The 12,725-nt window shown below is 39.8% G+C and overlaps 1 protein-coding gene across 4 annotated transcripts in view; it reads right to left on the reverse strand.

Moving 5' to 3' along the window:
- Positions 1-12,725, reverse strand: part of NRP1 (neuropilin 1) — a 129,856-nt gene that overhangs the window by 40,332 nt on the left and 76,799 nt on the right. The window lies entirely within an intron of this gene.

Here is a 12,725-nt window from a genome sequence, read left to right on the forward strand (position 1 = left end):
GCCTCTTATAACAATTTATTTCATTTCAATATAAGAAATATAATTAGTCACAAAATATTAGCCCTACTAAGTTACTCCCCTAAAAGGAACAAAAGACAGAGACTCCACTAGGAACTTAGCTATTGCTACTGATTGTATGTGGAAAGTGCCCAGATACTACAGTGATGGGCAACACTATAAAACCCTAAGGTAGATAGATTTATAACAGTCACATGAGTCTTTATAATTAATTCTGTCAGAGTGAGATTGATAAAATCATGTTACTAGTCAACATATGTCACTAAAACTTAAAAATGTCATTGTAAATGCAAACAAAAAAAGTTGTCTTGTATATTGTGGCAATACAGCTATCATTAAGGAATAAATTGCTCGAATATTTGGTTCCTGCACAAATCCCTATTGAACCCCTCTCCCAAGCTACAGCATAATATCCTAGTGCCCAGCCATTAATAGATTGAATTAACTCCTCTTGTGCTAATGTGCCATGCATGTCTCTGGCTTTTTCATTATTTTCAAAGCATGCAGGATGCAGAATGTATGTCTCCAGTGTTCCACAAGCATCCTTTTTCCTGGATATATGTCATACACCCAAAGGCACCGGAGTGGCTAAATCAATATGCTCTGCATTCTTTCTCAGATAGCTGCAGGAAGTGTTATTCAGGACAGGGTAGCTGCTATTTTGATTTCCATGTCATATATAAGTTGTTTTGAAGTCCTGCAACAGAAGAACAGTAGCCCTGTGTGGGAAGGATAGTGCTGGCTTTCAGTGCAAAACCCTTGTCTCTGCCATGGTTTTTAAGGCTGGTAATGCCAATACTTGCATTTTAGCTTGATGAATCAAAAAAAAATCCCCGCATCTGAATTTCTGGGGATGAAATGCTGCAAAGATTTGTTTGTAATAGAAAAAAAATTCTCTCTCTCTCTCTTAAAAAAACCAAACTCAATACTGTCTTACAAAAACAATCAAGTGAGTTAAAGTTACTGGAGAGCCTCAAATGTTAGATTGCTACAATCTGAAAGTTCATGGGGGAGTCTGGGTATCATTGCACAGAGCAATCTCAACTTAACTTGAAATGCTCTCAAAATTGTACTCTGCTGATTGTAAAGTGTGCTGCACAGAGTCATGTCCAATATCACATTCACTTCCAGGCTGAAGTGCACTTGAAAATCTGGAAGTCTGAGGGAGTGTAGTGCTGAGTTATTTAAATGAACTGCTTCTCTTAAAATTTCCAACAGCTCTTCAGGTTTGAAATGATTAGGGTCCTAAGCATGTACAGTTCCAGCTGATTTGAAATGACTCTAGTGGGTTTTTTTTTATTTTTTCACATACAGTCAGTAATACATTTTGAATGAAGTCAAACGACAGTCTGTTATGAGAGTTCTAGATATTTGAAGCCAAGCTAAAACTTAACATCAGAGGCTAAGGGAAACGTTTGACTCTAAAGCAAACAATTATTGCCATCAAACCAGATCTTCAAAACCATGTTTATGAATCCTTCTTACTAACTGAGGTGATAACAATAATATAAAAAAGGTGGAAACTACCCTGGAAACTGCATAAGATGTCCTCCCGTGCTTTAAACTCCCCATCACTGAATTCTCATATTAATCACTTTGAGAACTCACTTTGAACTGTGTTTTTCTTTCTAACGTTCATTAAGGATGAACATAAAGCTTTACAACCTGTTTAGAGAAGGGCTTTATAGGTGAAATTTACCTCTCTGCAAAGGTTTAAGTATTGCATAGGCCTCTGCACAGAGGTGAATTTCAACCAATATCCAAATTCCTACTACCCACTGGCAACTGAAGGTACCAAAAAAATAACTCTGGTCAGACACAGATGCTCAGTGTTAGAATTTCCAGAAGAACCATCTTCAGAGGGCAATACTTCGAGGACAACTGTGTCATAATTTCATTAGATGCTCTTATGCTTTTGGGGTTGTGCTTACAGGAACAGCTGTACCCTACACTTTCCAGTCTATGTCTATGTATAACAGTATACATTCCACAAAGGCTTCCAAACATTAATGTACAGAGATTGCCCATTTTTCCCTAACTCAGTCAGCCCATCTCCATTTGTGATAGATTATTTGACAGCTGGCTTTTTGTTTTATACTAGTTGTATTTTGGTACGTTGGTTTGAAGAACTTCTGTTTCGCGTTAATTTGAACTGTGGAGGGATGTGGTGATGAAAGACTGTACATCTGAAGCCTAACATCAAATGCATTCACTAAAATTATTTGACATTTCACTCAGTGTGTGATAAACAAACATCTGGTATTTATTTTCTGGGACGCAAACTATTTTGTAGAAGTTTATTGTGCTTTGTGTGGCTGAGTGGCCATTATCTGAGCTAGCCTAGAACAATCCACAATAGTGACATCATGACACGTCACTTTCAATACCAGGATTTTATTTTTGATTATAGTATCTCGATTGTTCTCTTCTTGAGTTTTTCCCTGCCTTCATTCAGATGAAAATTATATCCCTTCTCAAAAATAACGCATTAGGGCCTGATCCCATGTGCTTAGGGTGTTACTTGTTACAATGAGATTACTTATGTTGGCAAGTACTACACTTGGTAGCAAATGTATAAAGGATTGGGCCCTTAGCTTGTGTGAAATGAGGATAATCTCAAATATATCATTTTTCTGGGAGAGAAATGGCCCTATCAAAGGAAAATAGTTGTTCTTGCTTACTACATAAGACTTCTTAAAGCAATTCCTGCCCTGTGAAAGCATATTGAAAGATGCTGACTGTTTCCGTGTATGAACTATTGCTTGACTATTTATTCTGCAATGCCTCTTAGCATCCAGTAAAAATACTTTTTATAGCTGCACTATTGTCTGACAAACTATAGGAGTCACATTCCTGAGATATAGATATGCAAAATGCTGCACACATATTTTATTCAAAACCACTTAAGGAGGAGGACAAAGTAGCATATGTAGCACTGTGGAGTAAATCATACAGGAAATCTCTGCAAACTGCTGGTTAAAGAGCAGCATGTAGCTTACAAGCCATGAAATGAATATTACTTCTTCCTATAATCATACATAATCATGTCATAATGAGGAAGGCCTTATTTTCAAAATGAAAATCTGCTTTGCTCAATAAAATACAGTTCACTGAGGCTGTCATGGCAAGGGAATGGTTGTTACAAGCTTTTAACACCCTTACTGTAGGCCTGGGCAACAACGTGAGAAAATAAAGGACAAAGGGCTAGAGTTTGATAAACAACAGGAAGCTATTTGTTGTGAGCATCTCTTGTGGCTTGAAAAGCTGTATAAGTAATCACTTAACATTACATACCAAAGTAAATATTGTTAGAGAATAGTGTCATTTCCTTAGATAACACACATGGCTCTCAGAGTCAGATGAACTATGGTGGTACTTCACTGCCCTACTATCTACTACTCTAATTATGCAAGGGTTCATCAGCATTGTCTTTTATTAGCATACCTTTTTTTTAGCTGCTGTTGATTTGATTGATCACTTTGGCCCATGCTATGTGTAGAACTATTATTCAATTCCTTTATTTATTGATATTTAAGTCACATGGGTTACAGCCTTTAATTGAAACTCTAAAGGAACTTTTAATTTACTTGGCAAATCAAATTAATTTCAGTAGTCTTCATCCCTGAAATCTGTGGTCATTACAAAAGTACAACTCCTTGACTCATTGACTTCCACTTTGGCTTTAAGTGAGTAAAATGTATCCTTTCTCTTTGTGCAAAACTCCCATTGATATTAATGATAGCTCCATAAGCAGAATAAGGAGAGAGAATGGCCCTTAAAGAGGGATCCATCATGCACCAATGGACTGAATGGGAGCTTTCTCATTGACCTCAGCAGGAACAGGGCCTACGTGCATTAGCAGAAATGTATACTCAACGTAAGTATGAAACAGATGATGGGGCAAACATTTGTGTCAAAGGACAAAAATATCACAGCAGCAAAACAAGAGCTGCCCTTGCTTTAATAGCTGAAATATTCTTTACAGTCTTAGCTTCAAGCCTAAATCCCCATTGCTGCTTTGTAACAGTAAAACGTAAATGTAAAGGGGGCTATTGCATGCAGGCACTGACACTGGTGTTGCAGTACTGAGTTTAGAGAGATTTTTCTTAGAGGCAGATTAACCAGCTTCTATAGGAGAAAACTTTGGAAAAGGATGAAAAGGTTTGGCTGCAAGGTATAAAGGAGCTTCAGCAACTGTCAGCACTGTGCTTGCTGAAGAAAGAAAAATGCATAAAGTGTAAGAAAAATGAAGTCCAAAAAGAAAAAAGAAAAGACCTCTGTTTTTTGACAGAGAAAAGATAATGCTTGTGTGGGCTGTGTTACATCTGGATTCATGGCACATTCTCCCACTCTTATGTTAATTTTTTTTGCATAAATCAGAAGCAACTAATTAAAAAAGAAATATTTAATTCTGACATGTTCTTTGAACTGGTGTTCCATCTGGTTCTATTTGAATAGTGAAATCTGCTGTAGTTGTAAAAATTGGCAAGCAGCACTCTGGTAAAGAGAAACAAAAGAGACTCAGTACAGCAGGTTAATACACTAGCATTTCAACTTGAGACATTTCCAGAATTCAGCATACCAAATCGCTCCAGTATGGAAAGTATAAAGATCAAATGTGAAAGAAAAATGCTGTTAGTGAGGTGGGAGAAGCACTGCCACTGGTCTACATTAGCTCTGTGTGATATTTATAGTGTGAGTCTTTGAAAAGAGTTTGATTTTAAAGCACAGGGAATACAATGTTATGATGAACTGGGCTAAATGTATTTTATGAAATGCATTCATTGCATATAAAATGCTGAGAAACAAGTCTTCAAATACTCATTTCTATGTTCTACTAAAATATATATATTTTAAAATTTCTGAAGTAACATAATTATATTCAGAAGAATCAGAAAAATATCTTCTTCCTAATTTATCTCATATCTGATAACTCCTTACAACCTGGACACTAAGATACAATAAACTCTGATAACAAAGAGAAGAAAATGTAATAGTATTTGGATTTCTATGGACTCCAGAATCTAAGTAATCAGCATCTTATGCAATTTGAAACCTCCTTGTAGCAATGAACAGAAAGGCTGATGTACTTCTAGTGCTTTAGAAAAAGATTGTTTTAGTCTTCAAGAAGCATATCTAATTGCGAAATATTACTTCTTTAAAATGAAAACCTTTGCTTCAACTCTGCATTAACTTGCAGATACCCTAAGACGTACAATGACTAGGTCAGAAAAAGGAAAAAATGTGAATGGATCTTTTCTCCAGCTAAGATACTTAGGAACCCTTGCTGAGCAATACATGATTCAAGAACTTAATACTTTTAATTAACGTTTTTGAATGCTTATTTGTAATTTACATTTAATTTTAAACCTGAGTTTAATCCTGTGATCTGGAATGAAGACAAGTATTTAGTACAGTCTGAATGTAACCTTCCCAAGTTTGTTAGAGACTATAGAAATGGGAAACTCTATAGCAATACTTACAGAACCTGTTTCTTCTAATAGAAGAACATAATTACAGGACTTTTTTCAAAATGAATGAGTAACTATCACTCACAAATGAAAAGCAAGCACCCCAAAGTATCCCAGCCAAATTGCTTCCCATGTGAGAAGCTGGGCTTTGTATGGGAAGCAGTGAATTTCACCAATACAGCACTATTGTGACATTCTTTTGCCAGTTACAGTAATTACAGGTAATCACGTCCCAGAGGTATCATAGGGTGTAGGTACCAGGACCTTGTTGCCTAATAAATTTTGGCATTCTGAATCCAAGTACATTACTATACACATGTAAACACACACAAATAACCTTAGCTTCCCCCTATTTTCTGCTGTACCACCCACACTAATGCAGTAGGAGGACGTTGGTAAGCATGAAGAAGATATATTATAATGGATAAAACTTCTACTGACTTAGATCTTGATCCTCCAAATAGATCTGCCTGTGTAGCCACTGACATCCAGGAAGAGGCCCAAAGACAGACCTGATATTCATGAGCATGGGAGTGGGTAAATACTCTTGAGTTACATGGGCATAGCCACAGTTTCTAGTTATCTGTGAGCAGCTCTCACTTTCTTAACATTTGGTACAATCTCTGCAAATAAGGCAATTGCTCACTTTTTTCTGCATTTATTTTTTCTCTTTTAAAGGGGGCTGTCAAGTTTGTGAGGCCAAAAAAATGACTCCCCATTTCTAGCACAGCACATGGTGTATGTTTCTTTTGTTTACTGTTAGCCTACCAATAAGTCAAGTCTTTTTAAAATATATAGGCTTCATGCTTTCCTCCTGGGGCTGGGGAATCCAATAACTATGGTGAGATGCTGTGATGACTGGCATGCTATGAACAGAGAGAGAAAGAGAGAGAGGGATAAAGTACATACACAGAAGGGTCACCTTGCAATGTCCTTAGTATGTTCCCTCTCAATTGAGAGAGGTTTTAGGATTCCCTCAGGGTATGAGATCTGGAAGTGCAGCGGAAGCCAAGCAACATTGGCATAGATCCTGTCATATAGGTAACCAACCCTTAAGTCAGTGGTTCTTAACCTATTTACCATTGTGGGCCACGTCCAATACTACCCTGAGGATGTCACATGGGCTGTAGCTCTGTGCTGATTGGGCAGCATCTGGCCCACGGGCCATAGGTTGAGAACCACTGCCCTAAGTGGTGATCTCTGAGCCCCCTCCTCCCTTCTGACAGAATTTTTGAAGAACCTGCCCTGCTATTGGCTCTCTCCTTGTGCTAAAGGAGGGGAGTGTGGGGCTGGGGGAATTGCAGAGGGAAGTTAATGGTAATTCAAACTATATTAATTGCCATGAGGATTTCACTTAGAAATCTTTCAGTAGCTGAAGGGAACCTGGTGTGTTGAGTGGCCGTTCCCCAGTTCTGCTCTTCTCCCAGCACAACCTGTCTAGCTCAAATCACGCAGATTTCATGTTGATGGGTTTCTCAGGGCAGGGGATGATGCTATGGAGCTGCTGCTCCACTTTTCTGTGCTCTCCACCCTGTTCCTGCAGAAGCTGCTCCCCTCAAGCAATGTGAAAAGGACACCTGTTCTATCTTTTGCATCTGGGTTTCTAAAAGCAAACACCAGAGTAGATTTCCTGAGGTAAAGATGTCATTACACAGAGGACCACTTGCATGGGACATCAATTCTTCTGACCAACCAACTTTGATAACACCACTTTAAAATTATTTCCATACTACAAGGATCATGTCAGTCCAGAGCACAACCTGACCTTAATCGGAGTTGTATTGGTAAATCAAGGGCAATGCCTAATCTAAAGCATGTTTTACTTTAGCCACTTAATTCAGTATTAAAATAATCTGCAGCCTAAAATATGCAGCTCTCTCAATTCATACCATAATGGGACAAGCTTATTTTTGGAGTAGCTTCAGTTAAGCTACACCATGAATGAATTTGGACCAATGCATTCAACGTAGGAGGCTGCAAAGGAGAGAAGGAACAGGTGAGATAGGTACAGCTGGTTGTTTGAAGTTATGTGTAAACAGTCTCTGAAGAAAAGCCAGTTGTTCCTGAGAGCAGGTGAGGTGAGCCTCAGTTTAATGTTTGGTCAGCTATGTGCTGGAAGCTTTGTTTATCAGACAGCTATGAAGGTTATACTGATGCCCCTTTGAAGATCATTTTAAAAAATAGAAAAAAAATATATTAAACATTTATACGTGAGCCAAAAATGGAACTTTTCCCCTGTAGCAATATACCCTTCTCCACTCCCTATCTTCTGGGGGCAGAGGAGTAAGTAACAAAACATGGGAGAGAAGTTGAATTGCCTTGTGAAGGGCAGGTATTTACTACATGGAGAGAATGTCCTTTGTCCTTCCACCTTACCTATTGGGTAAGTAAAAGTGTCACCTAGTGGCAAAAACTAAGGGCTAGTCTACACTGGCAATGCTAAAGTGCTGCTGTGGCAGCATTTTAACGTGCCTTGTGTGGTCACGGTGCAGCGCGGGGAGAGAGCTCTAAAAAAACACCTCCACGAGGGGCGTAGCTCCCAGCGCTGGGGCACTGTCTATACTGGTGCTCTACAGCGCTGAAACTTGCTGTGCTCAGGGGGGTGTTTTTTCACACCCCTGAACCAGAAAGTTGCAGTGCTGTAAATTGCCAGTGTAGACAAGCCCTTAAGACAAAAAGGCAGGGAAACACAGGGACATATGAGGCAAATAACACAGCAACAGAAACCCTAGAGCATGGTTGGGGGAATAGGGAAGGACCCACAAGACCCATAAAATCCTCAGCTTCATACTATTGTACAAGTGTGGAAAGAATAGGCAAAAAATGCCTGATAGTCTCAGTGAGATGCTCTGCAGTAGAATAAATACATCTATCATCTTCAGAATAATGGACAGGCCCCACAGGCACAAAGCTCTCTGGCTCAGTAACAACTATCCTTATTATAACACATCTCAGCTGTGTGTTCTGACCCACAGCCCCATATTTGTAACTGTTACCCTCCATCATTCTCTTCCCCCTTCTGTCACTGCTGCAGTCTGTCACCTGCCCTGTCTCGTAGATTAATTTTATTTTTGTTGCACTTAAAGTCAAATCCTGCTCCTTCCTTCATGTCTTCAGATAGCCTTGGCTGCAGTGGAACTGGTGGGATTCCACTGCATGATGGTGGGAGGCAGAACTAGAGGAGCACACACAGGGGCTCTGCTTGGCTCCAAAGGGGCTTTTTTCTTAGAGCTGTGAAGGAATGTGATGGGGTGGACTTCCCACACTGGCTCTGAGAGGGCTGAGATAGGACAGGTGGGCCCAATCAGCCAATTAGGCTGCAAGCTGGGAAAATTAAAGGTGGGAGGAAAGCCCTAATTAGAAGGAGGCTCACCTGAGCAGAGGTGGGCTGAGCTAGTAAAAACCCAAGAAGCTAGCAGCAGTAAAGACTGCTGGGAAAGTCTGTAGTCACTTCCTGGGAGAAGTGGTTGGAGTCTGCAGAGCTAGTCTTCAGTTACTCCCTGGGAGGGTGGCAATCTCAGAGTAGGGGAGTGCCAGGTGGTAGTAAGGAAAGGGCTTATGGAAAGGTAGCAAGGTTGAGAATGGAACAGATCTTGACTGCTGACTAGAAGGTCTCTGAGCTGGAACCTGGAGTAGAGGGCAGCCTGGGTTCCCCTGCTAGCTATTGAGGCTGTGGCACCATGGGTTAGTGAGTGGGAAGACTGAGGAAGTGGTGAATGGGAAGACTGCCTAAGATTGCTGAAGAAAGACTTTGATAGCCCTCAAGGGGGAAAATGCATATAGTGATCTGGCTGGAGGGTCAAGTCACAAAGAGGCGGCGGCAGCAGCAGCAGCTTGGAGCAAGAGAAGCAGAGAGATGGTGCGCAACTGTGTGAAGGCACATTGACCTTGGGACTCTGATCGCTGGAATGACCAGGAGGAGGTGCTATCTAGCAGTGAGAAGAACTGGCATATGGGGATCTGGAGCTGGGCTGGGAAGCATGTGCATAGCTAGTAGGTCCATGCTTATGTTGATCCACTGGCTCCTCTATAATGGGTGACATGACCAGCGTAGCCTATTGCAATAAGGCTGCAAGTGCAGCCTTGGTGTGCTCCCCTATGCTGGAGATAAGATTGCCCCCTAAGGCCCATAGGATCCTGCTATATCAAGGCTAGCTGTCAAGGTCAACAGGGGCATAGGAAGGGTTTTCTATCATACTGCAGACTGTACCTATCATGGTTTGTTACAGCAAAGAATCTTGTGCAGTACCGTGTCTCCTCGCCACTCTGACTTCCCAGGGGCAAAGGCAAGACCTGGGAGTTCTCTTGGCTTGAACTGGCTCATTAAATGTTTGAAACATTCCAAATGTCATACTTTCAATGGCTCTTATACTATCTGATTTCAGTATGTGCCTTTATCAAATTGCATCATTTATTCCCATGTCACAGCTTCCTCCTGGTCAATTAACCCAGCTCCTGGCCTGTGCCATCTATACTTTGTAATAATATCCAGAAAGGAAGATTCCTGTAGCATTCTTTACCTTCATGCAAACATATCTTAAGAGCATAAGACACCCATAATGATTTTCCTGACACAACTGAACAGCCAGCATTGCTTGTTATAATTTGTTGGAGTGGCATTATGAACTGTAAAATGACATGAACTGAAATATAACTTGTATTCTTAAAGGGGGGAGGTGGAAGAATTGACAGTTACCGTGCTTTCATGTCAATGCACTCCCTAACGATGGGTAAAGCTCAGCAATAAAGCCTGTGACGTTCAGCTCTCAGGCAGCCTTTCAAAGATTGGGAGGACTTGAAAGCTGAGTTTTTCCAGCTTTCATCTTATCTCATGCAGTAGTATGATGCACTTCACTGCAATGCAAACTCCAAAAGAACCAAAAACAAAAAAACACAGGCACCACTGGTTTATACTTCCCCAAGCATTCATGTGAAACATTTAGATAAGCTTGCTCAGGAAAGCCAACTTAAACAACTGCCTGATGTAAGAATAACCCTGTTAAAGAAATTAATGTGCTGTGCACCAGCCTATATAAATACTGATTGTATTTTTAAGTGAATACCTGATAAGGAAATAGGCCAGTTACACAGATGAATGCCCAAGGCACCAAATGATGAAATGCAATTATTTTCAAACTTTTGCAGGAATAAATCTGCTGTGCACCAATTTATATCAGTTCTGCATGCTTTTATGTCACACTTACAAAGGGATAAATATTATAGGAATATAGATAACTGCAAATTTAAAGAAATAAAGACAAATGTGGAATGAAAGCTCCATTTCAAAAGTCCCTATCATTCTGCTGAACTACTCTGTACACAAGAATGTTTAAAATCAATCTATATATTTTCTCTGCACAAGAAAATTAGCAGTAAATACACAACAGATACCTTAATCAAAGGAGGCTAGTGAGGGCTCAGTATTATTTAAGGGGGTCTGTTCTTGCCCCCCTACTTCAGACCTAGGTTTACATGCCCACAAGAGGCATGTAAACCCCAGAAAACTTGGGAAACTGACTTTATCATGTCTTCTGATCCTCCTGAGGACAGTCGGGCCTATTGAATACCCTAAGTAGGTGCTCAGATGCCACAGAGATGGGTTTGGTATAAGAATCTAGACAGACAGACCAGAGGATAAAAGGGGGATAATAGGGGACCTGCTCCATGGCCAGAAACCTGCTGCTCAGTCTAAGTACTTGTGTAGTTAATAGACATGCTGTGCCCTTTTCTGCAAGCAACCTGCTTGTAGAGGCCTTGCTAAATGTTATAGGAGAGAAGAATTGCACTGCAAAGGAGCTACTGTCCAGCTAGGTGGAGGGAAGAAGAAATTGCACCGATATTCCTGCCCAGCTGGGTGGATGGAATAAGAAACGCACCCACAGATGTCATTGCCTGACCGTGCAGAAAGAGGAAAAAATGCACACCTCACACATCACTGCTGAGCTGTATGGAAGGAATAATAGTTCCACAGAGACTGGAAGGAATATTTTGAGAGTAACTTGCATATTCCGCAGTAAACATATCCAAAAAATGTCCATACAGGGCTTGAAAAACTGTATTGGCATGAGAATTATTCACAGTGTAGGTCACCAATGAGACTAGTAATGGGCAACAAATCTCAAAATCACACACACCCATTGGTCTCCAGTGATTTCTGCTTAACATACCCTCTCTGGTATTATGCTCTTTTTGTAGCACTGTAGTCTTTTACGTTCCCCCTTGAAGGGAAGTGGCTAAGCTCTATTACAGAGGTTCAGAGATGTAAAGGCCTGTCATGTTTAGGAGTGCCTGGTTTTTGCTCAAGGGCTTCAAAAACAAGATAGGAACATCATTTAAATATAAGAATTTCATGTGATACATTACATACAGTGTAACTATAGGTCCTAAATGTGAACATTAAATGTACTCTGTAAAAATCCAATTACTGGTGCTAGGGCAGAAATCAGCCATCCCTTTTAAAGGAAAGTTTTGAAAGTGCAGTCATAAAATCCTTGAATGTTATGGATTTCATTAACATTATACTCCCCTAGGATTCCCAATTGTACAATAACAGGAGTTCTTTAAATTTTAAATACCACAGACAGGAACAGATTTCACTAAAGCCAGATGTGGAACCCTCACCCTGGCCTTCTCACTGGTTCTAAGAGCTGGAACTGTTTGGTAATTGATACCTATTAACGTGTTTGTTGTTTAGATTACAGAAATGGAAACACTATACTATTTTCCCCCTGAAAAGATATGTTAATAAGGGACACTGGCATACATTTCAACAGCAGTATCTTGCCCTTGATTAAATTAAAGGGTTGTTTTTATTTTATTTTATTTTATTTTTTATTCTATTTCATTACAAAATGGAAATTGTGTGAAACAGTAAGTGAAATAAACAAGTAAGTGAAATAAACAAGTAGGTTTAGCTTAAGGTCAGGAGATAGTTAATTGTCCAATGGAATGTTACTAACTTAAGGCTTATTTTTGGTAAGCATTGTCATGTGTTCCTTTCATGTCTTATTTCCATTTTTATTTGTATATTCATAGAAAATATTTACATCATCACTTAAAATGCACTGGAAGAAATTCAGCCCAGGGTGATTCCACTGGAGACAATATGGTCACCCCTAGGTTCATGTTAGTTCAGCAAATTTTAAACATTTGTAAAAGAATAACAAGAAGTGGAGAAAGAGCTATGTGTAATGTAGTTTTGCTTTTGATCTTTTGTTTGAGCTTTTGACATATAAT

This window comes from Natator depressus, chromosome 2 (genome assembly GCF_965152275.1).
Source record: "Natator depressus isolate rNatDep1 chromosome 2, rNatDep2.hap1, whole genome shotgun sequence".
Classification (NCBI taxonomy): domain Eukaryota; kingdom Metazoa; phylum Chordata; order Testudines; family Cheloniidae; genus Natator; species Natator depressus.